This window comes from Artibeus jamaicensis, unplaced genomic scaffold, assembly GCF_021234435.1.
Source record: "Artibeus jamaicensis isolate MK-2021 breed Jamaican fruit bat unplaced genomic scaffold, CSHL_Jam_final contig_469, whole genome shotgun sequence".
NCBI classification, from domain to species: Eukaryota; Metazoa; Chordata; class Mammalia; order Chiroptera; family Phyllostomidae; genus Artibeus; species Artibeus jamaicensis.
The window spans coordinates 1,916,204-1,941,959 of NW_026521847.1; the positions used below are offsets into that span (position 1 = coordinate 1,916,204).

The 25,756-nt window shown below is 38.8% G+C and overlaps 1 non-coding gene across 1 annotated transcript; it reads left to right on the plus strand.

Moving 5' to 3' along the window:
• Positions 1–4,349: 4,349 nt before the first annotated feature.
• TRNAQ-CUG (transfer RNA glutamine (anticodon CUG)) lies at positions 4,350–4,421 on the plus strand. The gene has a single exon. It is a non-coding gene; the product is annotated as a tRNA-Gln (tRNA).
• The last annotated feature ends 21,335 nt before the right edge of the window (positions 4,422–25,756 follow it).

A 25,756-nucleotide genomic window follows, 5' to 3' on the forward strand; every position in this document is an offset into this window, starting at 1 on the left:
TGCCATTTTAGTGTTTGTAGTTTTGATCTTCTTTTTCTTATATCATTCCCTTTAGCATTTCATACAATAAGGGCTTGGTGATGATGAGCTCTTTTAGTTTTACCTTGTCTCAGGAGCAGTTTATCTGCCCTTCCATTTTAAACGGTAGATTTGATGGATAGGGTAATTTAAGCTGTAGGTCCTTGCTTTTCATCACTTTGAAAACTTCTTGCCAGTCCCTTCTAGCCTGCAATGTTTCTTTTGAGAAATCAGCTGACAGTATTATGGGAACTCCTTTGTAGGTGACTATCTACTTCTGCTGCCTTTAAGATTCTTTATATTTTTCTGCCAAGATGGAGGTATAGGTGGATGTGCCGTGCCTTCTCACACAACCAAGTTTAGGGACAGTTAAATATTAGCATCAGAAAACACAAGCAGAAAACGGAAAATTGAACTTTTCGGAAGTCCGTTAACAACAAATTCTTCAGCCCGACCGGTAAGGGGCGAAACCGGCGTCTGGTGAGGGGTTGCACAGGAGGACTAGGTCGGACGGACCCAGGTGCGGAATCCAGACGCGCGAATGCAGACGCACGGATTCCAAACGCAGGATTGGACCTAGTGAGCGACCGAGCAACCCACCAGGTGAGCGACTACAGAGGAGACAGTGGGGAGGCGGTGCTGCGTGTTGACTGCGGTCGCCTATTTGCGCGCAAGCGGACAGGCGAGGGAGTGGGCTGTTGGACCGGCCGCAGCGTAGAGGGCGCCGCCATTTCCCTGCTCTGACCACGCCTCCACAGACAGCGTCACAACCCAGCGACCTGGGAGTCCAAGGCGCCACTTCTCTCACTTAAAGGGCCAGAACAGACCAAAAATGTCGCAAGAAGACCTCAAAGCCCCAGAGATAAATCTAAGCGACGAAGAAATAGCAAAACTCTCAGACGCACAGTTTAAAACACTGGTCATCAGGATCCTCACAGATCTGGTTGATTATAGCCACAAATTAGAGAAACATATGAAGGCTAAACTAATGGAAATGAATGGAATTCCACAGAAAACCAATAGCAATGAAAAAGAAACTGGGACTCAAATCAATGGAGTGGACTAGAAGAAAGCAAATAATGGCCAAACAGAAAAGAGTCAAGGAGCAAGAATTCAAAGAAATGAGGAGAGTCTTAGGAACCTCCAGGACATCTTTAAACGCTCCAATATCCGAATTATAGGGGTACCAGAAGGGGGGAAAGGCACAGCCACCAGTGGAAAACTTATTTGAACAAATAATAAAAGAAAATTTCCCCAATCTGGCAAAGGAAATAGACTTCCAAGAAATCCAAGAAGCTCAGAGAGTACCAAAAAAGTTGGACTCAAGAAGAAACACACCAAGGCCCATCATAATTACATTAGCCAAAAATAAAATGAAGGAGAGAATCCTAGAAGCAGCAAGAGCTAAGGGGACAATCACCTAGAAAGGAGTCCCCATCAGACTGTCAGCAGATTTCTCAAAAGAGACCTTACAGGCAAGAAGGGGCTGGAAAGAAATATTCCAAGTCATGAAATCTAAAGACCTACAACCAAGATTGCTCTATCCAGCAAAACTTTCATTTAGAATGGAAGGACAGATAAGGTGCTTCTCAGATAAGATCAAATTCAAGGAGTTCATCATCACCAAGCCCTTATTATATGAAATGTTAAAGGGACTTATCTAAGAAAAAGAAGTTAAAAAACATGAACAGTGAAAGGACAACAAACACAGTTATTAACAACCACACCTAAAACAAAAGCAAACTAAAAGGACAGCTAGATCAGGAGTGGAAACATAGAAATGAAGATCTTAAGGAGGGTTAGCAACAGGGGAGTGGGAGGAGGAGATGGGGGGAGAAGGTACAGAAAATAAGTAGCATAGACAGTAGATAGAAAATAGATGGGGGGGCAAGAATAGCATGGGAAATATAGAACCTAAAGGACTTGAGACACATGGACATAAACTAAAGGGGGGTAATGGTGGGGATGGGGGGGCAGGGTGGAGGGGAATGAAGGGGGGAATAGAACAACTGTAACAGCATAATCAATTTTAAAAAATAAATTAAAAAAAAGAAAAAAAAGATTCTTTATATTTAACCATTGGCATTTTACTTATGATGTGTCTTGGTGTAATCCTCTCTGGGCCCATCTTGCTTGGGACTTTCTGTGCTTCCTGGTCCTGTATGTCTATTTTCTTCACCAAATTAGGGAGGTTCTCCTTCATTATTTTTTCAAATAAATATTTAATTTCTTGCTCATTCTCTTCTCCTTACAGCACCCCTATGATTCTGATGTTGGTACATTTGAAGTTGTCCCAAAGGCTCCTTAGCCTATTCTCATTTTATTGAATTCTTTTTTCTCTCTGCTGTTGTAATTGAGTGCTTTTTCCTTCCTTGTGTTCCAAATCATGGATTTGATTCGCAGCTTCATCTTCTCCACTGTTGGTTTCCTATAGCTATTTCTTTATTTCACTTCGTTTAACCTTCATTTCAGTCTTGGTCTTTTTTATGCTGTTGAAGTGCCTGATGAGTTTCTGGAGCATACTGATAGCCAGTGTTTTGAATGGTGCATCTGATAGGTTGCTTATCTCCATTTCATTTAGTTCTTTTTCTGGAGTTCTGTTCTTTCATCTATGTCATATTTTTTTGTCACCTCATTTTTGGCAACCTCCCTGTGTTTGTTTCTGTGTATTCTGTAGAGCTGCTTTGATTCCCTACCTTAGTATTGTGGCCTAATGGAGAAAAGAGCACCTGTTAAGTTTTATGGGGGACAGGGGGCTTAGGTAATCACCAGGGTGAAGTAACCCATGTCACCACTCTGTGGTTCCGTGTGGGGGAGGGTTGAGGGGGGCAGCAATAGGCAGTATTGCCTGGCCTCTGGAGTTTTTTCTAGAGGAAGCTGTCACCCAGCACTCACACTTCACTTCCACCCCATATTCCACTAGTGCCCTTCCAGCCGTTGCCCTGATGCCGAATCGCACACTGGGTGGTCTAAGTGCATCCGAAGTTCCTTGTGGGCCCTTTAAGAGGAGTTTCTTGAGAATCCCACAGTTTCTTCACCTTCCCAACCCACACTGGTTTTTACAGCCAGAAGTTATAGGGACTTATCTTCCTGGCACTGGAACCCTTGGCTGGGTGTTCTGCACTGGGGCTGAGATTCATTACTCCTGAGGTATCCCTCCCATTTTTATACACAGGTAGATGTGCGACCACCCATTCCCAACCCTGTGCCTTTCTGTGCTTCTTTGCAACTCTCTGCGTCTCTTCCCCTCTTATCCATCTGGACGAATGTAGCTTCTTTAAATCCTTGGTTGTCAGACTTCCATACAGCTTGATTTTCTGACAATTCTGGGTGATATTTGTTTTGTAGTGTAGTTTTATTTTTTGCTATTGTTGTGTGCTGGGTTGAGGTGTGTTTACCTGTGCCTCCATCTTGACCAGAAGTCTGTTAGGATCTTCTATTCTATCTGCTGCCTCACTAGAACCTGGAAAGAAAAAAAAAAAAAAAACAGGTGAGCAGTAATAGTCTTCCCTTTAAAGTTGTCAGATTTAGCCTATGGAGCATAGGATAAAGAAACCTTCCAAAAAATCTAATACTGGGCCATCCCACAGAGTATTCCTTAACTCCTTCACTCCTTTGTTCATAATCCTTTGTTCATAATCCTATCTGTGCATTAATATGACAAATATTAATTTAGCCTCTACTACATTTCAGATGTCCTGGTGTCAAAGAGGAATGAGACCTGGTCCTGCATTTAAGGCATTTTGGAGTTTTTTTTAATTTCAAGCCCAAGATTATAGCTGAGGAGAAATTACTAAGAAACTCCAAGGTTGCTCTAGAGGCAACTGCAGGTACCCTAGCATGAGTAATTGAAGGTGTAGAAAGGCATTATAGTTTTATATTGGTAAAATCCCCCATTTGAATGGTGAGATTAAAATCCAGTTTGCCTTTGTGTGGGTTGGAAATAAAGGCAAAAATCAAAACTGCCATAATTAACAATATTCTTGGATCAGGTCCCTGCCTCCCCCCCCCCCCCCGACATCCAAGGAAAAATACTTGGAAAGGAAATTGATGAGAATATTCAGAGAAAACTCCCTCCTACCCACCTTCCACTCTTTGCGGGGCTTTCCCTTTGTCCTGCAGCTGAAAATGGCTGAGATCCACAACAACAAACAAACAAACAAACAAAGAACTGTAATTAATTTTTTAACAATCAGGAAGAAGAGGAAGAGCTTTCATATAAAGCACCATTTCTGTTTCTGTTATACTTTATATATCTTATATTTAATAACAAAAACAAAAGTGGAATTAAAGATGTATTAGGATAGTATGTTAACCTGCCCAATGTGGGAGGTTCCATGGTGTAATGGTTAGCACTCTGGACTCTGAATCCAGCGATCCGAGTTCAAATCTCGGTGGGACCTTTCATGAATCCCAACACTCCCACTTTTGACCACATACCGCATTCTCTATTCCATCAGAGTAATTTTTCTCCTAGGAGCACCCAGGGTAATTAATAAGCTTTCAGAAAACGCGAATTCGATGAATAAACCAGAATGTACAACAAAACGTGATCTGTGATCACGGAAAGGGAGAGACCTTTCAGTCATTAGGTCAGTCATTAGGACGGGAAAAAAAAAAGGTGAAGAGAAGAATGAAAACAAACAGAAGTAAGTGAAGAACTAACCGAGGATAACCGGGAGTAGCACCCATATCGGAGACAACACGCGGTTCCAACGGGAGCCCTCTGTGCGGGCACACAGGGTCAGAGTCTGGTGTCCGAGATCACCCGGCCAGCCTGACAGCACGCAGGGGGCTTCCCCCAGTTGGTGAAGTTTTCCATTGTGATAAATATGCTCCCTGTATCAGTCATCAATTTTTGTTTCACAGCTTGAGTTTTATTTATTCAAGATATGGGAATGTAAATGTTGTTTCTCACTAGAGTCAGGAGCTTTGAGTGAATGGAGAGTCAGCGAGGCTTCCTTCCCACACGCGCCCCGGCCACGGGACCTAACGCTGCCGCTGTAGCGGCGCCCACCCTGGGAAGCGAGCGAGCCGGGCGGTGGAGGGCGGAGCGCGCCTCCGGAAAGACGGCGCCCGCGCGAGCAGGGCCAGGAGTCTGAGTGCCTGGGCCCTCCACCGCCAGCCTCCCAGGACTCCAAACAGACTCAGCCCGTCTACTTTTGGCAGGTTTAAGGCAGCAGTTCCCAATTTTTTGGCACTAGGGACTGGCTTAGTGAAATACAACATTTCCACGAAATTGGGATAGGGTGAACTCAGGAGAGCTTGGGGTGGCTGGTGGTGGGGGCGGGGAACAGGAGGCGGAGCTCAGGCGAGCTTCTATACCGTCCAGAAATTGGGACCCTTGGTTTCAGGTATGTCGGTGGAAACTGATCCCAGAGATAAAGAACTGTAGACATTAATATTTAAGGATCCCTGGAAGAAATGGCCAGGCCTCCACGTGGTCCTCCAAGACTCTCTGGTGTACAAGCTTGGTCCACTTCCACAGAGCTTCCACAATCGCGTGTTCCTAAATTTAAATATGAACGACAACCAAGTATCACCAGATATTTAAGAACGTATTTCTGCAATAAAGACAAGGAACGATATAGAGAGGAAGCAGGAAAAGGAGTCAAGGCAAAACTCATTCAATGTAAGTACCTGGATTAAAAAATATATATAATTAAATCCTCAGTGAAATAAAAGATACTGTATTCGTGAAAGGAGAGAAATGGGTAGTTCTTAAAATTAATATTATGTCAGAAATTTAAAAAAAAAGAATTTCAAAATAAAGTTGTCGAAATCCCCTTGAAAGTGTGGGGTGGAGATGGAAAGTAGGAGAGAATCAATAAAAATACAAAGGGTGTTATAGTAACAAGGTATGCCACCACGGCTTCCAGGAACAGAAAAGGAAATGATGAAAGAAAGGAGATAAAGCCATAACACGAGACTGTTTTCCGGAACTCAAAAGGCTTACCAAATGCCTTTGCTAACATGTGACAAAAGCTCTACTCAAAGCACATCGTGAAATATCAGAACCTTAGGGGTAAAGCGAAAACCCTAAAAGATAGAAAACAAAAAGCTTGTATATGAAGAATTAAGGATCTCTCTTATCCTTAAAGAAAGGCATCCCTCTTCTTCTTTTCTTAATTTTTATTTTTTTTATTTTAGTTGTTGTTCAAGTACAGTTTTCTGCTTCCCCCCATCCCAACCCACCCCCAGCTCTCCCTCCCTCCCATTCCCACCCCCCCCCTTGTTATTGTCTATGTGTCCTTTATACTTGTTCCAGCAAACCCTTCACCCTTTCCCCCTAAAATTCCCTCCCCTCTCCCCTCTGGTTAACAGCAACACTGAAAGCTGGAGAACAGTGAAGTGATACCTTAATCATTTCCATAAAGGAAAATAATTTCCACACTGGATTTCTGGCTGGTCCCAGCCAAACTACCAATTTAGTGTGAACGGACATTTTTAGTCTTTCAAACTCTCAAAAAGTTTTTACCTTCCATGTCCTCTTTCTCAGAAAGCTTCTGAGGAATTGTTCTACCAAACAGGGAGTTAAACTTAGCAAAAGTAAAATGTGCAATCCAGTAATAGAGAATCTAACACAGGAGAAGGTGAAGACAAGCTCCAGGGTGCCTGCTGCTTAGAAAGCAGTCAGTTTACAATAGTACAGCAGAGGGACTACAAGAGGAATGTTTCCAGCAGGAAATGGAACTGACATAGCCTTTCTGTTCTTCCATAAAAGACTGTCAAAAACTGGTGTTGAATGGGAATAAATGTTTAAAAACATAAGCAAAGGCACAGGAGGAAATTAGTTTGGAAAATTGCTTGGCATTACCTAAAAAACGAAACATATACCTGTGCTGTAATCTATTAATTTTCACTCCAAGAAATGGTTCACTTCACAGACATATATAAGAATTCCAGAGCAGCTTTATTTATAATAGACAAGAACTGAAGTCAACTCAATACTGATCAATGGCAAAATTATTAAATAAATTGTGATATATTCATTCAGTGAATAGCTACTCAGAAAAAAAAAACAAACTACTGCTATAGATAAGGATGATTCTTACAGACATAATGAGTAAAAGAAAAACAAAGCCAGACAAAAGAGCTTACTATGTGATTTTATTTATATGAAATTCAAGAATGGACAAAACTAATCAATGTTTCTAAAAATTTGAGATAGCAATTTCTTCTCAGTTACCTCTTGGAGTGAATTTTAATGGGAAGAAGCATGAGCCTTCTTTGATACTGAGAATATTCTTCACTTTTATATGGAAGGTAACAAATTATTAAGGTCTCCACTGAGATCTTGTGTACTTTATGTATATTTTACCCTAAAAATTTAAAAATTATAGACAGTTTCTTATTCAATATACAAATGTAGATGCTAATATGTATAACATCTACACATAAGATGCTATAATGTGTAAGCTCTGAAGATACTAAAAGAAGGAAGAAATTTTTGTAGTGTCAGAAAGATAGAGAAAATTTTATGAGAGGCTGATTCATAAAATTTTATGAGTGGATCATCTGCAAAGAATGCATATGAAGTTTAGCACAGAAAGGGAAGAGAAGTCATTTCAGAGCTCACAAAGGCATTGTAATCTTTAGGCCCAGCATATTCCAGGTCCCTCAAGAATTTCTCCCTTGTAGTTCAGGATGCCTTTCCTACCCACACCATTATTCTTTTTCATAGTATCTTGATTCTTCCTCAGTAGCACTTGTCACAATTAGTAACCATATATTTATTTGTTCAATAACCTATTCCACTCCTTTGTTCTAAATATTTTGTATTAGGTAACAGACTTCCCCAAAACTTAAGGCTCAATAGTGTGATTCTTATGCTGTATGTGGCAGTGACTGGCAATTCAGAATGGATTCATCTGGCATTTGGGCTGCTCTTCATTCACATATCTGATACCTTTGTCAGGGAATGGCAGAAAGATGGGCTCAGCAAAGCTCCTTGCCCCCTCTATATGGTCTAATAGTCAAACATTGTTATGGACTGGACTGTTTTTCCTCAAAGTTCATATATTGACCTTTAACTCCCAATGTGACTGTATTGGAGATAAGACCTTTATGAAGGTGATTAAGGTTAAATGAAGTCATAAGGGTGGAGCCCTAATCCAATGGGACTGGTATCTTTATGAAGAGAGAAAGAGATACTAGGAGTGAGTATGCATAGAGGAAAGGCCAAAAGAAAACAGAGAGAAGGTGGCCTTCTGCAAGCTAAAAAGAGAGGTGAGGCCTTGGAGAAACCAGTACTGCTGACACCTTAATCTCGGACTTCCAGCCTCTAGAAAGTAAACTGAGAAAATAAGTTTCTGTTGTTTAAATTACACAGTCTGGTATTTTGTTTTAGCAGTCCAAGAAGACTAATACAAATATCTTTCTTGGTGGCTAAGGACTGTAAGAGACCAAAGCAGAGGATGTCAGTCCTCTTATAGGCCAGGTCTAGCATCAGTGTAGAATTGTTCTGCCATACTTTATTGGTCAAAGTATTGTTGGGGCAGTCCAGATTCAAGGGAGTTGAGTGAATTGCAGTCAGTAATGCAATGTCATGTGCATACAGGGAGAATAGAAACTAATATTGACCATCTGGGAGATATTTACAATCCCAGACCCCCACCCAGCCTCCAGAGGCATGTGGGCTCCATAAGAGCAGGAGTCTTTTCTAGGGTGTTTACCAGGTACTTTACTTTGAGGGATTCAACAAAATCCCTCAAACCCTTGCTGAGTCAGATTAGCTTTTCCCCTCACTTTAAAGATTTGATTCTCAGGAAATATAATACAGTTAAATGTTGGAGACAAAATTACCAGTTGAAAAATATAATATTTAAGTAACTAAAGGCAATTACATTTTTCAGTGACAGTGTTATTTGAGTATGCCTTGAGTTCTTATAACTTATATCTTATCCTAGATTGTTCTATAATCTAGTCTTTTCATACCGTTCTTTTAAAAGTAATAACCTACATCAGAGACTGTTGTCCTGTGAATTAAATAAACCCAGCAATAAAAGTATATGGTTTAAGAAAAAAGTGTCTGGCAGGAACCCGGGTTAGTTTAAGAGAGGCCATTGCATGGTGGTTAGTGCTCAGACTCTAGAGATGGTCCATATGGGCTTCATTCCTGGCTCTATCATTCACTGACTTTGTGACCTGGGACAATTTATTTAACAATTTTCCCAGCCAGGATCTAGAAGGATTCTGTGCCTTAATGAACAGAGCCCAGTGTGTAATAGCTTCTAAATAAGTACATATTAAGACAAACAGTATGAGCTCTGGCTTGTGTGGTTCAATGGATTGAATGCTGGCCTGGAAGCCAAGAAGTCCTCAGTTGGATTCCCAGTCAAGGAACATGCTTGGGTTGTGGGCAAGGTCCCCACTTGGGGGCCTGTGATCAATATATCTCTTGCACATCTGATGTTTCTCTCCCTCTCTTTCTCCCTCCCTTCCCTTTTCTCTAAAAATAAGTAAATGGAATGTTAAAAAATATTTTTTAAAAGATGGAATGAGAAGAGGAAGAATTGGTTCAAATCAATTACCCTTAAAAGTTTGTTGAATTTTTTCTTTCCTATTTATTCTTAGACATCCTGTATATGCGTAATAGCCCATTCTGAGGGTTTCCCATTTAGGTCCTGTCTTGGTGGGATTGGTGGGAGGTGGTCAGAAAACTGTAAAGCCATACCTGTTTAAAAGAACTTCTAAGAGGTATGTTCAGAAAAAGTTCAGTCATTGTTACTGTAACGAGAAGGGTTAGAGTGACAATGTAACCTGGCAGCCAAGGAGAGTGGCTGGAATGCATGTGCATGAATAGTGATGACTTCACTGTACTAGTCAGTGGGAGCAGTAGATGCTGTTGAGCAAGCATGTGTACTGTGTGGCTATCTCATTAAGAATGTCTGAGTGAGTAGAGCAATGAATCTGCGTCAAATTTTGCATTAAGCTTGAATATTCCTCCACAGAAATTGTATGATTCAGAAGGCTGAGGCTCTGGTCAACTGGTGATTGGCAGCTTCATCACAACAACACAGCCACTCAGGCATCAGGTCTTATGTAGAGTTTTGTTTTTTGTTTTAAGCATCAAATCACCCAGGTAACTCAGCCCCACTATAGCCCAGATTTGGCACCCTGCAACTTCTGGCTTTTCCCAAAAACTAAAATCAACTTTGAAAGGGGAGAGATTTTGGACCATATGTGAGATTCAAGAAAATATGATAGAGCAGTTGATGGCAATTGAAAGAACCTTGTGACATCTCAAAGTGCCTACCTTAAAGGGGATTGTACTGTCATTATCCTATGGACAATGTGTCTTGTATCTTCTTCAATAAATGTCTCTATTCTTCATATTGCCTGGCTGAATACTTCCTTGACAGACCTTTCTATATCTTCCCCAAAGTATTAGCAAATCTCTTTCTTTTATCAATCCCTCTCTGTGTTTCTGTCTCTCTCTTCTTCTAGCTCACTTCATTACTGTATGCCTCTCTATTTCTCTATCTTAAAATGTTTCTCTCTGAGAGAGGAACACAGGTACAAAGGGGGGAAAATGGCAATGAATAAGTACCTATTAATAATAACCTTAAATGTAAATGGATTAAATGTTCCAATCAAAAGACATAGGGTAGCAGAATGGATAAGAAAACAGACCCTGGCTGGTATGACTCAGTGAGTTCCAGTCTGCAAAATAGGGGTTGCTGGTTCCATTCACAGTGTAGGGCACATGCATGGGTTGCTGGCCAGGTCCCCAATAGGGGACATGTGAGAGGCAACAACACATTTGATATTTCTTTTTCTCCCTCCCTTCCTTTCTTTAAAAAATCTTTTTTTAATAAAGAAAAGAAAACATGACCCACACATATGCCGGCTATAAGAGACACACCTCAGAACAAAAGACCTACACAAACTGAAAGTGAAGGGTTGGAAAAAAAATATTCCAAGCAAATGGATAGGAAAAAAAAGCCAGGGTAACAATACTTGTATCAGACAAAATAGACTTCAAAAGAGAGGCCATAACAAAAGAGACACAGAAGGACATTTCAGCATACTCAAGGGAAGCATCCATCAAGAAGATATAATTACTGTAAACATATATCAATAGGAGCACTCAAATATATAGGAGAAATCTTGGAGGACTTCAAGAAAAAGATAAACAGCAACACATTTATAGTAGGGGATTTTAACACCACATTGTCAACAATGGATAGATCTTCCAAATAAAATATCAGCAAGAATATTGCAGCATTGAACAATGCCCTAGATCAAACAGACTTAATTAATACATATATAGAACATTTCACCCCAAAGAAGCAAAATATACATTTTTTCAAATGCATATGGAACATGTGATAGGAAACAGAAAAAAATCTCAACAATTCAAGGAAATTGAAATCATATCAAGCATTTTCTCGAATCACAAGTTCCTGAAACTAGAAATGAACCTCAGGAGAAAAAACTCAAAACATTCAAATTCATGGAAATTGAATAGCATGCTATTAAACAATGAATTAATTAAAAATAAGATTAAAAAGTTTCTGGAAACAAACAAAAATTAACACATAATAGTTTAAAACTTATGGGGCACAGCAGAGGCAGTTCCGAGAGGGAAGTTCAAAATGACACAGGCCTACCTACAAAAGATAGAAACATTTCAAGAAAACAACCTAACCCTACACTTACATGAACTGGAGGAACAACAACAGACAAGTTCTGGAGTGAACAAACAGAAGGAAATAAACAAGGTTAGAGCAGAATTAAATGACATAGGGACTAAAAGAACAATTCAAAGGATCAATAAATCCAGGAGGTGGTGCTCTGAAAAGATAAACAAAATCAACAAGCCTTTGAGCAGATGCATGAAGAAAAAAAAGAGAGAGGACCCAAATAAATAAAATAAAAAATGAAAGAGTAGAAAGTATTGCTGTGGGGAATATCCGGGAGATGACTGTACTTGAACAATAATAAAAATAAAATTAAAAAAGAAACGAAAGAGGAGATATTTCAACTGATACCACAGAAATACAAAGGATTATAAAATATTACTACAAACTGAAAAGTGAAGGGTTTTCAGTTTGCCAAACATCTATATGCCAAGAAATTTGAAAACCTGGGAGAAATAGAAAAACTTCTAGAAAAAAATGTAATCTTCCAAAACTGAATGAAGAAGAAGCAGAAAGCCTGAAGAGACCAACAACAGCTAGAAAAGTGAAGCAGTATTTTTTTTTTTAAAAAAATCCCAGCACACAAAAGCCCTGGAATGGGCAGTTTCACAGGAGAATTTTACAAGACCTTTAAAGATGAGCTAACCTCTATCTTCAGACTATTCCAAAAAGTTCAAGAAGAAGGAGGATTCCCAAACTCTTTATGAAGCCAGCATCATCCTAATCCCAAAACCAGATAAAGACACAACAAAGAAAGAAATCTATACACCAATATTGCTGATGAACATAGATGCTAAAATCCTCAACAAAATATTGGCAAACTGCATCCAGCAATGCATTAAAAAGATCATACACCATGATGAAGTGGGATTCTTCCCAGGGATGCAAAGATGGTACAATATTCACAATTCAATCAACATAATACATCATATAACAAAAGGAAAGACAAAAATCATATCATATCAATAACTATAGAAAAAGCCTTTGATGAGGTACGCCACTCATTTATGAAAAGAACACTCAGTGACGTGGAAGTAGAGGGAGCATACCTGAACATAATAAAGGCCATATATGAGAGACCTACAGCCAACATCATACTCAATGGGAGAAAACTAAAAGCTTTCCTACTAAAATCAGGGACAAGACAAGGACATCCATTTTCACTACTTCTATTCCACATAGAATTCGAAGTTCTAGACACAGCAATCAGCCAAGAAAAAGAAATAAATGGCATCCAGATAGGAAAGGAGGAAGTGCAACTGTAATCATTTACCGATGACATGATAATGTACATATAAAACCCTATAGACAACACCAGAAAACTACCTGACCTAAAGTGATTTTGGCAAAACAGTGGGATACAAAGTCAATATTCACAAACTGATGGCACTTTCATGCACCAACAATGAAATATTACAAAAAGATTAGGAAAAAAATCCCATTTGATATAGTAACAAGAAAAATAAAGTACCTAGAAATAAACCTAACCAAGGAGGCAAAATACCTGTACTCAGAAAACTACATGACACTGAAGAAAGAAATTAAGGAAGACACAAACAAGTGGAAACATATAACATGTTCATGGATTGGAAGAATTAACATAATCAAAATGTCCATGCCACTCAAAGCAATTTATAGATTCAAGCAATCACTATTAACATACCAATGATGTATTTCACAAATATAGAACAAACATTTAAAAAATTTAAATGGAACTGTACATGACCCCAAATAGCCTCAGCAATTTTGAGAAAGAAGAATAATATAGGAGGGATCATAATACCTGATATCAAGCTGTATTAAAAGTCCAATGTAATTAAAATAGTCTGGTACTATCATAAGAACAGACACATAGACCAATGGAACAGAGTAGAGAGCCCAGAAATAAGCCCATGTTTTCATGGTCAATTAATATTTAATCAAGTGAGGGGGCCATAAAGTGGAATAAAAATAGCCTCTTCAACAAATGGTGTTTGGAGATCTGGAGAGCTAAATGCAAAAAAAAAAATACAATTCTACCACAACTTATACCATAGAGAGAAAAAAACCTCAAGATGGATAAAAGAATTAAATATGAGTCCCGACACCGTAAAAGTCCTAGAGGAGAACATAGGCAGAAAATCTCAGGTATTTCACACAGCAATATTTTCACTGATACATCCCCTGGGCAAGGGACATAAAGGAGAGAATAAACAAATAGGACTTCATCAAAATAAATACCTTCTGCATGGCTAAAAAAAAAATCAGGAAAATCAAAGGGAACCAACCGTATGGGAAAATATATGTGCCATTGATACCTCAGACAAGGGTTTGATCTCTAAAATATATAAAAAAACTCACATGCTCCACTCCAGGAAGACAAACAACCCAATTAAAAAATGAGCAGAGGACCTTAACAAACACTTCTTCAAGGAGGACATACGGAGGGCCCAGAGACATATGTGCCATTACGGGGCACATATGAGATCGTGGCCACTTAGATTGGAGGTTCGAATTCACAGACAATAAAGACCCCAGGTCAAAGATGAATAATAGCTAAGCACTTTATTAAGCAAGAACAAAGAAAAAGCAAGAATTGAGAGCATACATGACCAGATAGGAAATCACCAACACCCAGACTAGATGCTGCAGAATCCTGGAGACAGCATTTGAGGTCCAAATGGGAAAAGTTCCAAATGAAGTGTCCTTTCCTCTGGGTGAGATTCCAAAGTCTCACTTTGGGGGCTCTGGTTAAATATGTCTAGACAAAAGTGGCTATGTGCCAAGGGCCTTGACTAACCATCTGGTCCCTCTGGGAGAAGGACCAATTCTCCCTGATGGAACAGTTAAAGACTGAAGGTACTAATCTCCTGAGGAGAAGGGCCAGTTCTCCCTGGGAGATAGCAAGCCTATATTTCACTCTTACAATGAAGGTCACAGCTCAGGTGTAAACAGGGAGGATTCTCAAGGTCCCTTTAACCCTTCAACATTTGAAAAGATGCTCAGCATCACTGGCCAGCAGAAAGATACAAATTAAAACCATAATGAGTTACCACCTCACACTGGTCAGAATGGCCATTGTAAACAAATCAACAAACAACAAGTGCTGGAGAGAGGATGTGGAGAAAAGTGAACCCTAGTACATTGTTGGTGGGAATGCAGACTGGTGCAGCCACTGTGGAAAACAGTATGGAATTTCCTCAAAAAACTAAAAACTAAAATTGTCTTTTGACCTGGCAATTCCACTGCTGGGATTATGTCCTAAGAACCCTGAAACACCAATTCAAAAGAACTTATGCACCCCAATGTTCATAGCAGCACAATTTACAATAGCCAAGTGTTGGAAGCAACCTAAATGCCCATCAGTAAATGAGTGGATCAAAAAACTATGGTATATGTACACAGTGAATTCTATGCAACAGAAAGAAAAAACAAGAGCCTGCCGTTTGTGACAGGATGAATGGAACTGAAGAGCAGTATGCTAAATGAAATAAGCCAGTTGGTGAAAGACAAATACCATATGATCTCACCTATTAGTGTAACCTAATCAACAAAACAAACAAACATGCAAAATATAATCAGAGACATTGAAATAAAGAACAAACTGGCTGTAACCAGATAAAAGTGGGGAGGGGGATACCACTGGAAAGAATGGGAAAGGTTGTCAAGGAACATGTATAAAGGACTCATGGACAAAGCCAAAAGCTGATAGGATTAAGAGGTGGTGGTAGGGTGGGGATGTTGTGGAAAAGGCTGGGTAGGGAAAGTGGATGCAACTGTGCTTGAACAACAATAAAAAATAAAAAATAAAATATGTCTCTCCTTGCCAGTTTCAGCTTCATTCTACTTAGAAATAGCTTGAGAAGAATGTCACTGAATATCCCGATTTATATCCTTCCTAGCTGTCCATGCCTCCTTTCCTATTTATTAGTAGTTCTTTCCTTACTACTGTCCCCTTTTACCAGGATGCAACAGCCTCCACATCTATCCTCCTGATTTGTATTATTTTTACTACCAGGAAGGACCATCAACAGGTTATTGCTATGCTCACAAAGCTTCAGTGGACCGCTCTCTTATTAAGGACTCAGATTCTGTCCTCTACGACTAATTTTATGATCATTACATTTTTTCATGAATTTATTTAGCCACTTTTATCAGTATTGTCTGTCCAAATTTTCTTTTACCTATTCACTCTTCAACTTATTGCAAATCAGATTCTCACAAGTTACCAATATCTTCCCAATAGACTACTTATTATTGCCCTTACAGATAACCACAAAGGATGTGAGGTGATTTAAAGAGTACTAACCATACAATAAACATAACAATTTTAAATTTTGAAAAAACAAAAAGCCTGTGGGGAGAGTGTCTTGAGTTCTTGGTTTGTAACATTTTGCAGTCTCTTGCTGAACGCTCTAACTGCCTCTCCCTTTTAGTAACTTTTATCTGTGTTGTATTCCATGTTTACAAAATAACACACTTGTGGTAAAAAATATTGCAGAAATACACAACCTGGAAAGTAAAAGTCACTCATAATCTATCCCCTCCTCCCAGTCCTTCTAACACATCACGCCCATATTCATTTGGTTTATATTCTTCCAGATAGTTTTTCAGTATGTACCTTACTATATTACTTTACAAATAAATTCGTTTATTCTACATAATGTACTGCAACTTGTTTTAAACATAAATAAGATATATTTTCACATCAGTAACACATTCTTTTTAATGAGCTGTAATGACATAGCATTGAGCATACCAAAATTTGTAAATTAATACATGTTGGATGACTTTTCTCTTTGCTGTTTTCCTTCTACCTTGGTTCTTTCTGTTTTTCTCATAGTTGCAACTAGGCCAAAATTTAGATATGAATAATAAATGCATTTGAAAATAGCAAGTTAAATGCTGTCTTAAAATGAAAAACTTTAAAGGATGTAGAATGGACAGACCACTATCTCAAAATGAGATACCTCCTAATTCTTTACAATAAGAAAAAAATTTCAGAGCATATTTGTAAATGAATCAATATTTCTCAAAATCACAATGTAAATTTCTGAAACAAAAGTTATTCTTTTCCTCAAGCAAAACCTCTTTTAAAGTTTGAAATTTAAAATAGAATGTCTATTTCCCTGCAAAAGAGGAGTGCTTTAAATACTTCAGAATTCATTTGTGTCCTTTAAAATGTTTAATTTGTTTTGCATAAATAAGGCATGAATATGGTAGAAAATTCAAAAATTAATGAAGGCCCACTAACTTTTTACCCCAAAGCAGAAATGTCCCCAGATTACTCATGATCCTTGATCACTTCTCTCCAAGTTTCTTTAATCATGGACCTAGCAACCAGTTCTGCCTTGGTTTCTGTACCCCAGCCCCACTGCCAGCCATTCATCACCTCCATTATCCATGAGACACCAAAGCCAAGAAGCTGAAAGGAAGGGGATATAGTTTTCTATTTTGTCTTCTCTTATAAACTGCTCTAAAATAGTCTTCCAAGCTGGATAATGGGAGACCAAGTTTGACCTATGTAAAATTTGAGACATTTCTATTATTTCTTTCTTTTTGCTTCTGTTTTATTATTTTTTATTGTTGTTCAGTTGCAGTTGTCCCAATTTTTCCCCAGTGGCTCTCCATTGCCCAACAAACTGCCACTCCCACAGTCAACCCCCACCCTGTTGTCCATATCCATGGGTCCTTTGTACATGTTCCATGACTAGATCCTTCCCCTTCTATTCCTTGTTATCCCTCTCCCCCAGCCCCTTTAGTTACTGTCAGTTTGTTCCTTATTTCCATGTCTCTGGTTCTATATTTCTGGTTTGTTTGTTTTGTTGATTAGGTTCCACTTAGAAGTGAGATCATATGGTATACGTCTTTCTTTGCCTGGCTAATTTCAGTTAGCATAATACTCTCCAGTTCTTTCCATGCTGTCACAAGGGTAGGAGTTCCTTTTTCCTTTCTGCTGCATAGTATTCCATTGTGTATATATGCCACAGTTTTTTGATCTACTCATTTACTGTTTGGCAATAGGCTGTTTCTAGCACTTCGCTATAGTAAATAATGCTGATATGAACACTGGGATTCATAGGTTCTTTTGAACTGGTGTTTCAGTGTTCTTAGGGTATAATCCCTGCAGTGGGATCACTGAATCAAAAGGCAATTCCATTGTTAGTTTTTTGGGAAGAAATTCCATACTGTTTTCCACAGGGGCTGCACCAGTCTGCATTCCCACCAACAGTGCACTAGGGTTCCCTTTTCTCCACATCCTTACCAGCACTTTTGTTTGTTAATTTTTTTATGATGGCCATTCTAACTGGTGGGAAGTGGTATCTCACTGTGGTTTTAATTTGTATCTCTCTGCTGGCTGATGATGTTGAGCATCCTTTCACATGTCTCTGGACCCTCTGTATGTCCTCCTTGGAGAAGTGTCTGTTGAAGTCCTTGAATCATTTTTTAATTGGATTGTTTGTCTGCCAGGTGTTGAGTCCTATAAGCTTTTTATATATTTTGAAGACAGGTCCTTCTCAAAGTCTCATTGGCAAATAGACTTCCCCCATGAAATTGATTCCCTTTACATTTTGCTGATGTTTTGTGTAGCCATCCAGAAGCTTTTTCATTTGATGAATTCCCATTTGTTCACTCTTTCTTTTATGCCCTAGGGGATGTATTGGTGACAATATTGCTGTGTGAATATCTGAGATTTTCCTGCCTATGTTCTACTCTAGCACTTTTATGATGTCATGACTTATATTTAACCCTTTTATTAATCTTGATTTTATTGTGGTGTATGGTATAAGTTGGTGATTGAGTTTCATTTTTTTCCATGTAGCTGTCCAGATCTACCAACACCCTGTGTTGAAGAGGCTATTTATACTCTATTTTATGTCCCTCCCCACTTTGTCAAGTATTAATTGACCATGGAGACATGAATTTATTTCTGGGCTCTCTATTCTGTTCCATTGGTCTATGCCAGTTCTGATGCCAGTACTGAACTGTTTTGATTACAGTGGGTTTGTAATATAGTTTGATAGTATTGTGATTTTTCTTATTTTGTTCTTTCTCAAAATTACTGAGGCTCTTTGGGGTCATGTACAGTTCCATATAAATTTTTGAAATGTTCTTTCTCTATCTGTGAAATATGTTACTGGTATTTTAATAGTTATTGCATTCAATGTATAATTTGCTTTGCATAATATGGAAATTTTGATGATGGCAATTCTTACAATTCACAAACACAGTGTAGGCATCTATTTATTTGTGCCTTCCTTAATTTATTTCTTCAGTGTTGTGTAGTTTTCTGAGATTAGGTATTTTGAGTCCTTGGTAAGATTTTATTCCTAAAAATACTTTATTTTCCTCATTGCCATATCAAGTGATATTTTTTCTCTGATTTCTGTTTCTGATATTTCATTGTTCATGTTTGAATCCAGCTGTTTTTCCAAATCCATTTATTGGGTTGAGTAGTTTCTTGGTGGAGTCTATAGGGTTTTCTATGTACAGTATCATATCATCTGCAGTGACAGTTTTCTTGCTTCATTTCAATTTGGATGCCTTTTATTTCTTTCTCTTCTCTGACCACTGTGGCTAGGACTTCCAATACTATGTTGAATAGATGTGGTGAAGGCAAACACCCTTGTCTTATTCCTGAACCTAGGGGGAAAACTTTTAGTTTTTGCCTGTTAGTATAATCTTGGCTGTAGGTTTCTCATATATGGCCTTTATTTCAATGAAGTATGCTCCCTGTACTCCCATTTTGCTCAGTGTTTTTGTCATAAATGGGTGCTGTACTTGATCAAATGCTTGTTCCTCATCTATTGATATTATCATTTGATTTTATTTTTTCCTTTTGTTTATGTGATATGTTTATTTATTCGTACCATCAATACAAATATAAGAAATTTGTATTTCTTGGATGAATCCCTCTTGATCATGGTGTATGATCTTTTTAATTTATTGCTGGTTGCAAATTGCCAATATTTTGTTGAGGATTCTGTGTTCATCAGCGATATTGGCCTGTAGTTTTCTTTCTTTGTTGTGTCTTCATGATTTGGGGATTAGGATGATCCTGGCTCCATAAAAAGAGTCTGGGAGTCTTTGATCTCCTTGTATTTTTTTGGAATAGTCTAAGAAGTATGAGGGTTAGCTCTTCCTTAACTGTTTTGTAAAATTCTCCTGTGAGACTGTGCAGTCTAGGGATTTTGTTTGACAGGTATATTTTGATTAGTGCTCTGATTTCACCACCTGTTATTGGTCTGTTCAGGCTTTCTGTTTCTTCTTCATTCAGTTTCAGAAGATTATATTTTTCTAGAAATTTGTCCATTTCACCTAGGTTTTCAAATTTTTTGGTATATAGTTCTTCATAATAATTTGTTACAATTCTTTGTATTCCTGTTGTGTATGTTGTTTCTTACAATTTTTTGTATGTCTACGGGATCAGTTGTAATTTCTCCTCTTCAATTTCTGATTTTATTTGGGTTCTTTCTCTTTTTTTCTTTATTAATCTGCTTTAAGGCTTGTTGATTCTGTTTCTCTTTTCAAAGAACCACCTACTGAATTTATCAATTCTTTGGATTGTTCTTTAGTCTCTATGTTATTTAACCAAGGTCAGAGTTTGACCTTGGTTATTTCCTTCCATCTGCTGTCTCCAGAATTTGTTTCTTGTCGTTCCCACAGTTCTTGAAGATGTAGGGTTAGGTTGTTTATTTGAAATGTTTCTATTTTTTTTTAGGTAGGCCTATTGCTATGAATTACCTGCTCAGGACTGCTTTTGCTGTGTTCCATCTGATTTGGACAAATGTGTGTTCATTTCCATTTGACTTCAGAAACTTTTTGATTTCTTCCTTGATCTCATTATTAACCCATTCATTGTTGAATAGCTTGCTATTCAATCTCTATGAATTTGAGGGGTTTTTTTAAAGTTTTTTTTCCTTGCAGTTGGTTTCTTGTTTGAGGCCCTTGTGTTCTGAGAAAATGCTTGATATGATTTCAATTTTCTTGAATTTGTTGAGGCTATTTGGTGTCCTATTATGTAGTCTATCTTTGAAAATATTCTATATAAGTTTGAAAGCAATGTGTAATTTGCTTCTTTGGAATGAAAAGTTCTAAGCATATCAGTTAAGTCTATTTGATCTAGAGCATTGTGCAATGCCACAATATCCTTGTTGATATTTTGTTTGAAAGATCTATATATTTTTGACACTGGATTGTTCAAATTCTCTAGTATAAGTATGTTCCTGTCTATGTCTTTCTTGAAGTCCTCCAAGACTTTGCTTATATATTTGGGTGTTCCTATGTTGGGTGCATACATGTTTACAATGATTATGTCTTCTTGATGGATGTTTCCCTTGAGTATTATGGAGTTTCCTTCAGCGTCTGTATTTATGGCATTTGTTTAGAAATCTATTTTGTCTGATATAAGTATTGCTACCCCAGCTTTCTTTTTCCTGTCCATTTGGTTGGAATATGTTTTTCCAACCCTTCACTTTCTGTTTGTGTAGATCTTTTGTTCTGAGGTGGGTCTCTTGTAGGCAGCATATGTGTGCATCATGTTTTCTTATGTGTGTATCATGTTTTCTTATCCATTTAGCTTCCCTATGTGTAGGGGACTGGTTTATTTTGGTCTGGCAAGTGTGACTCAGCTCTGTATGGAGAACCTACAGAAGTGAGGTGGTGGGCAGGAGTTAGACCTTCAACCTGAGTTTTCTCATGGGAATCAGGCCTAGAAAATGAATACAGACTGTTATGGCTTGCTCTTGCTAAAATTCCTTCTCCCTGGTCAGAAATAGTAAATGTACATTGTCTACCTTCAAGGTAATTTCCAAAGCCTGTGTGAATTTTCCCAAGGATGGAGCTAATCAGCCTCATCACCTCTCCCTTCCGTATGTATTATTTTCATTTCCTTGAGTGTACCTAAGATGTAGACAATAATATTCTATGTAATAGATAATAAATCCTTTTTTGATGTAAGATGCAAGAAAAACAATAAAAGCCTGTCTATACAAGGGCCAGGGCGCTCTCCTCTTGAGAGAGTGGTTATGACATCCCCTTTTCTCCACAGGATTGCGGTAGCCTGTGCATTTATTCTTGTCTTCAGTCACAACAGGTGTACTTTGCTGGCCAGAGTCTGCCACACCTGACACCCAAACAGGGACCCAGAGGCTATGAGCTGCAGTTGTGGCCAACACACAAACTTGGTTGGAACATGTACATCAGCCCAGGTAAGGACCGATGACACCGAGTGCTTTTTGGTAAGGTCGTAGGGTGTGTTGTATTTCAGAGAAAAAAGGTATCTTTTCAAGGTTGCCCTCTCTTGTGACTGCACTCTTTAGTAATCAGAAGCCTTGCTCACTCTCTCTGGCAATCGCTGCACTTCATGAGCACAGGTCAGGTAATTAAGAGCCACAAGGGCACACCCGCTGCTGAAAGTCACCCATGACAGGATAAGTTAGGAAGTGGACCAGGATGGAACACTAGGTTTCCTGCCAACTGCAAGCAAAAGTCCATGCAAGGAGAGTCACACTGTAAAAACATTCACAAGCCCATCTCCATGGCACATCCCCCTATCAGGTTTTAGGCTTGGGAGAGAGAGTAATGAATTTTCCTTTCAATTAGCTTTTTTTCCTTACAAGCGTCTCTGTGCATTCTTTCTTTAAAAGCTGCTTTTTGCAGCCCTTTTAATTCTGCCTTTTCCCTCTGCCCACCTGTAAACAGAAAAGCAGATAGTAAATGAGCGTTTCAGTTTCAACGGGACTCCAAAGATTGCTTTTAGAACTTAGTGTTAGTTACAGGGTTATCTATGGTCTTGCTGAAGCACCAAAGATAAGAAGCATTCCTCCCTCCGGCTTGAGCTCTCAAGCATTTCTACATGAGTAGGGGCCTTGTGGAGGTGTCTGGGGTTAATCCCTGAGATGTACAGGGGCCTCATAGTGAAGTTCAATTACAGTAATTTAACTCTTGCCTTGGTCAGGGAGCACAATATAAAGGTTGGTCACCTGGTGCCCCAAGCCCCACCTCGCAGTCTTAAACACACGGGGAAAATCAGAAATCCATAAGCGGAGTTAGGGTATCCTGGATGCCAGGCAGCCCTCCTTGACTGCCTCCCTCCAACAGTAGATTGTGACCTACTACATTCTTTTCACTATGAACAAGTAGGATTTACAGGTGCAGATGGAGAGAAAGCAAAACTGGTTTTGTAATCACTGCACCTGTGGCGGGAGGAATTTTAGAAAAAGGTTCTTGTATTTGTTATAAAATGATTTTGAAAACTTTCTGCAAATCCTCAACCATGGGGAACGGGCTCTCTAAAGAACAAGAGCAATGTTTTATGTTAATTCAGCAGCTGTTTAAGGCTGCTAAATGTCTCCCTGATAAGGGATCTTTGGACTTAGTTATTTAGGAAAAAGATGGGCAGAAGTTAAAGCAGCACCAGGTTGTGTGAGATAAAGGCTAGTGTCTCACTCCCTCCTTTAGAGGATTTAATTTGAAAGTACTGGTTTGCTTGGATTTTATTTTTGTTTCTGTTTTAAAAGTAATGTCTCAGTCTCAAAATGTTTTAGTAAATAGAATGAGATCTCTAATGTTGTTACATTATAAGAATTTTACCCAGAGAGAATTTAAATTGATTGTTTAAAGAAGGAAAAAAATCTCACTTTCCTCAGACAATAAAAAATGTCTGAGGGAAGCAAGAAGAAAAACAATGAGAAAAATGTGTCTTCTAACCATTCTTATTCCTCATTCTGGAGGCCCAGGGACTGCTTTGGTCCTGGGAACAAACTATACCAAGCTTAGCAGCTTCCCTCCCTCTTCTCCAGCCTCCCTAAAGTTGTCAAGAGCACTAGATAATGAGACAGCTTACTTCTGAGCACAATCAAGGAATGCAGTAATCACCCAGAATTTTAAAAATGTAAATGTATTTGCCAGTGGAGAAAAAACTGTTTGTGAAAGTTATGAATGTGTTCATGAAGTTGTCAATCTAAAGCGTGCTATAAGTAGGATGGGGGATGTGACATGTTAAAAAAATATTAAAAATTCTCCTTGTTTATGTCGGAGCCATGACCTTTCATTGTAAAAATAAAATATAGGTATACTGTCTCCTGGAGAAAACTAGCTATTCTTCACAGAAGAATATGCATCATTTTTTAACTCAATACCTGCAAACACTGAACGTTTCCTTGGGGAAGAACTGGCTATTCTCCTAGAGGGAAGGGTTAGTTAGTCGAGTCATGAAAGGCCTTTGGCACGTAACCACTTTTGTCTAAAACATATTTCTGCAGAGTGCCCCCTCTCCATCCTCTTCATTTTCCTTGCAAACTCTGAACCTAGGAACTACCAAATCCTAAGAACAGGGCAGTTAACTTGCTGCTCAAACTCATTACAGCTTGCAGAAACAGCAGGGGGCCTGTCTTTCCAAGCAGAGAAAAAAATAGCACTTTTAAAACTAAGGTTGTTTTTCAGCCACCACTTAGAACCACACCTCGTTCACACTGCCCCCTACCTGTTACAAACTGGGAAGCCAAAGGTTAAGGTCTTAAAAGAGCCCTCCCAGGAGGCCGAGAATCAAATCCCTGGGGTTAAACAGGAAAAGTAATAGAAAAAGTTAAAAGACTGTTTCTTTATCATTCCCAAGCTAAGGAAATTATTAAAGAATGTCCTGACTGTCAAGCCCTTACTAAGGCATCTCCATCCACGGGAGTTAACCCTCGAGGACTAAGTTCCTGAATGATTTAACAAACATGTCACTTATTACTCTCCCTTTAAAAATTTCAGATACATTCATACTTCTATTAATACTTATTCTGGTGCCCTACATACATCTACTTTAATAAGAGAATCTGCTAAAAATATACAAGCCCATTGGCTTGAGGCCTTTAGTCATTTAAGACAGCCTCAGCAAATTAAAACTAATAATGACCCAAGATATCTTGCCCATTCTACTCAAGCCTTCCTTCAGCGTTGAAATATACAACATAAAATAAGAATACCTTATAATTCAACTGGTCAGGCAATTGTTGAATGGCGCATCCTACCTTTAAAAATCTTCTTAAAAAACAAAAAAGGGGGAGTCAAGAGTCTACCCCCCAAAATTTGATTATGTTAACTATGTTCACCTATAATTTTCTAAATTGTGATGAATCAATCTATACTCCAATTGAAAAACATTTTCAGAAGAGCCAAAGTCATCTTCAGGTTTTATATAGAAATCCGCTGGGAAATGGCTCTTGGCAAGTCCCTGTAGACCTGTTAACATGGGGAAGAGGGCATGCATGTATTTCCATCCCTACAGGTCCAATCTTGCTTCCAGCTGAAAGGGTGAAGCCTTATCATGAACAAAACAGATATCAAGCTCAGCTACCTAGAAATAAAAACTGATCAGCTAACAGACCAGATAGCCCATTAGAAGAAAACAAGCACTGGATGCCAGTGCTAAAAAATACAGTTTTTGTTGCTAAGTATTTACTATTTTATTTTTATGTTGTTACTGACACTTTGTGCTTACTTTTAAAGGAGCAACTTTATGCTGCAAGCAAAGAGCAATGCAGTGATTACTATCAGTTTTCCATGGTAACTACAGTTGGCCTGTGTACCCAGGAAAGGATTTATCATACTTTCAATCCCCTTCCAGTTCCTCCTTGTACTTTAGACAGAAGCTGTAAAGACTCAGTCTCTTGGTCTTTGTGCAGAAGACCAAATGCCACTATTGCTTTTCTCCCAAAAAGTGTTTTTGTAGTGGAGAACTGGGGCGCTAACTGGAAGGTACTGGCCAACTGTGGCATAACAATAGTTCCAGCTCAGCCTCTGTTCATATATATTAGTATGTAGTGGGAGGGGCCCAGTACCGGGGCACCTATTACCAGAATTTTTTCTCCCAACCATACTAGCCCTTGGCATTACAACTCTTGGAAAATTGGCTTGCCTTTTATTGGTAGAAAACACCTATATAAAACTTTTTAAAAAGATATTTCTACCAGAATGGCCCTCCAAAACAGGATTGGGTCATGGTTTGTACCTCTCACCCTTACTTGTTTTTAGCAACTACAGGGACAGCTCAAGTCTTTTATAATAAATCAGCAAAAATGTATTCTCTGCCTGTCCCTGCAGGCTCCATATATGCCAGCTGTCTT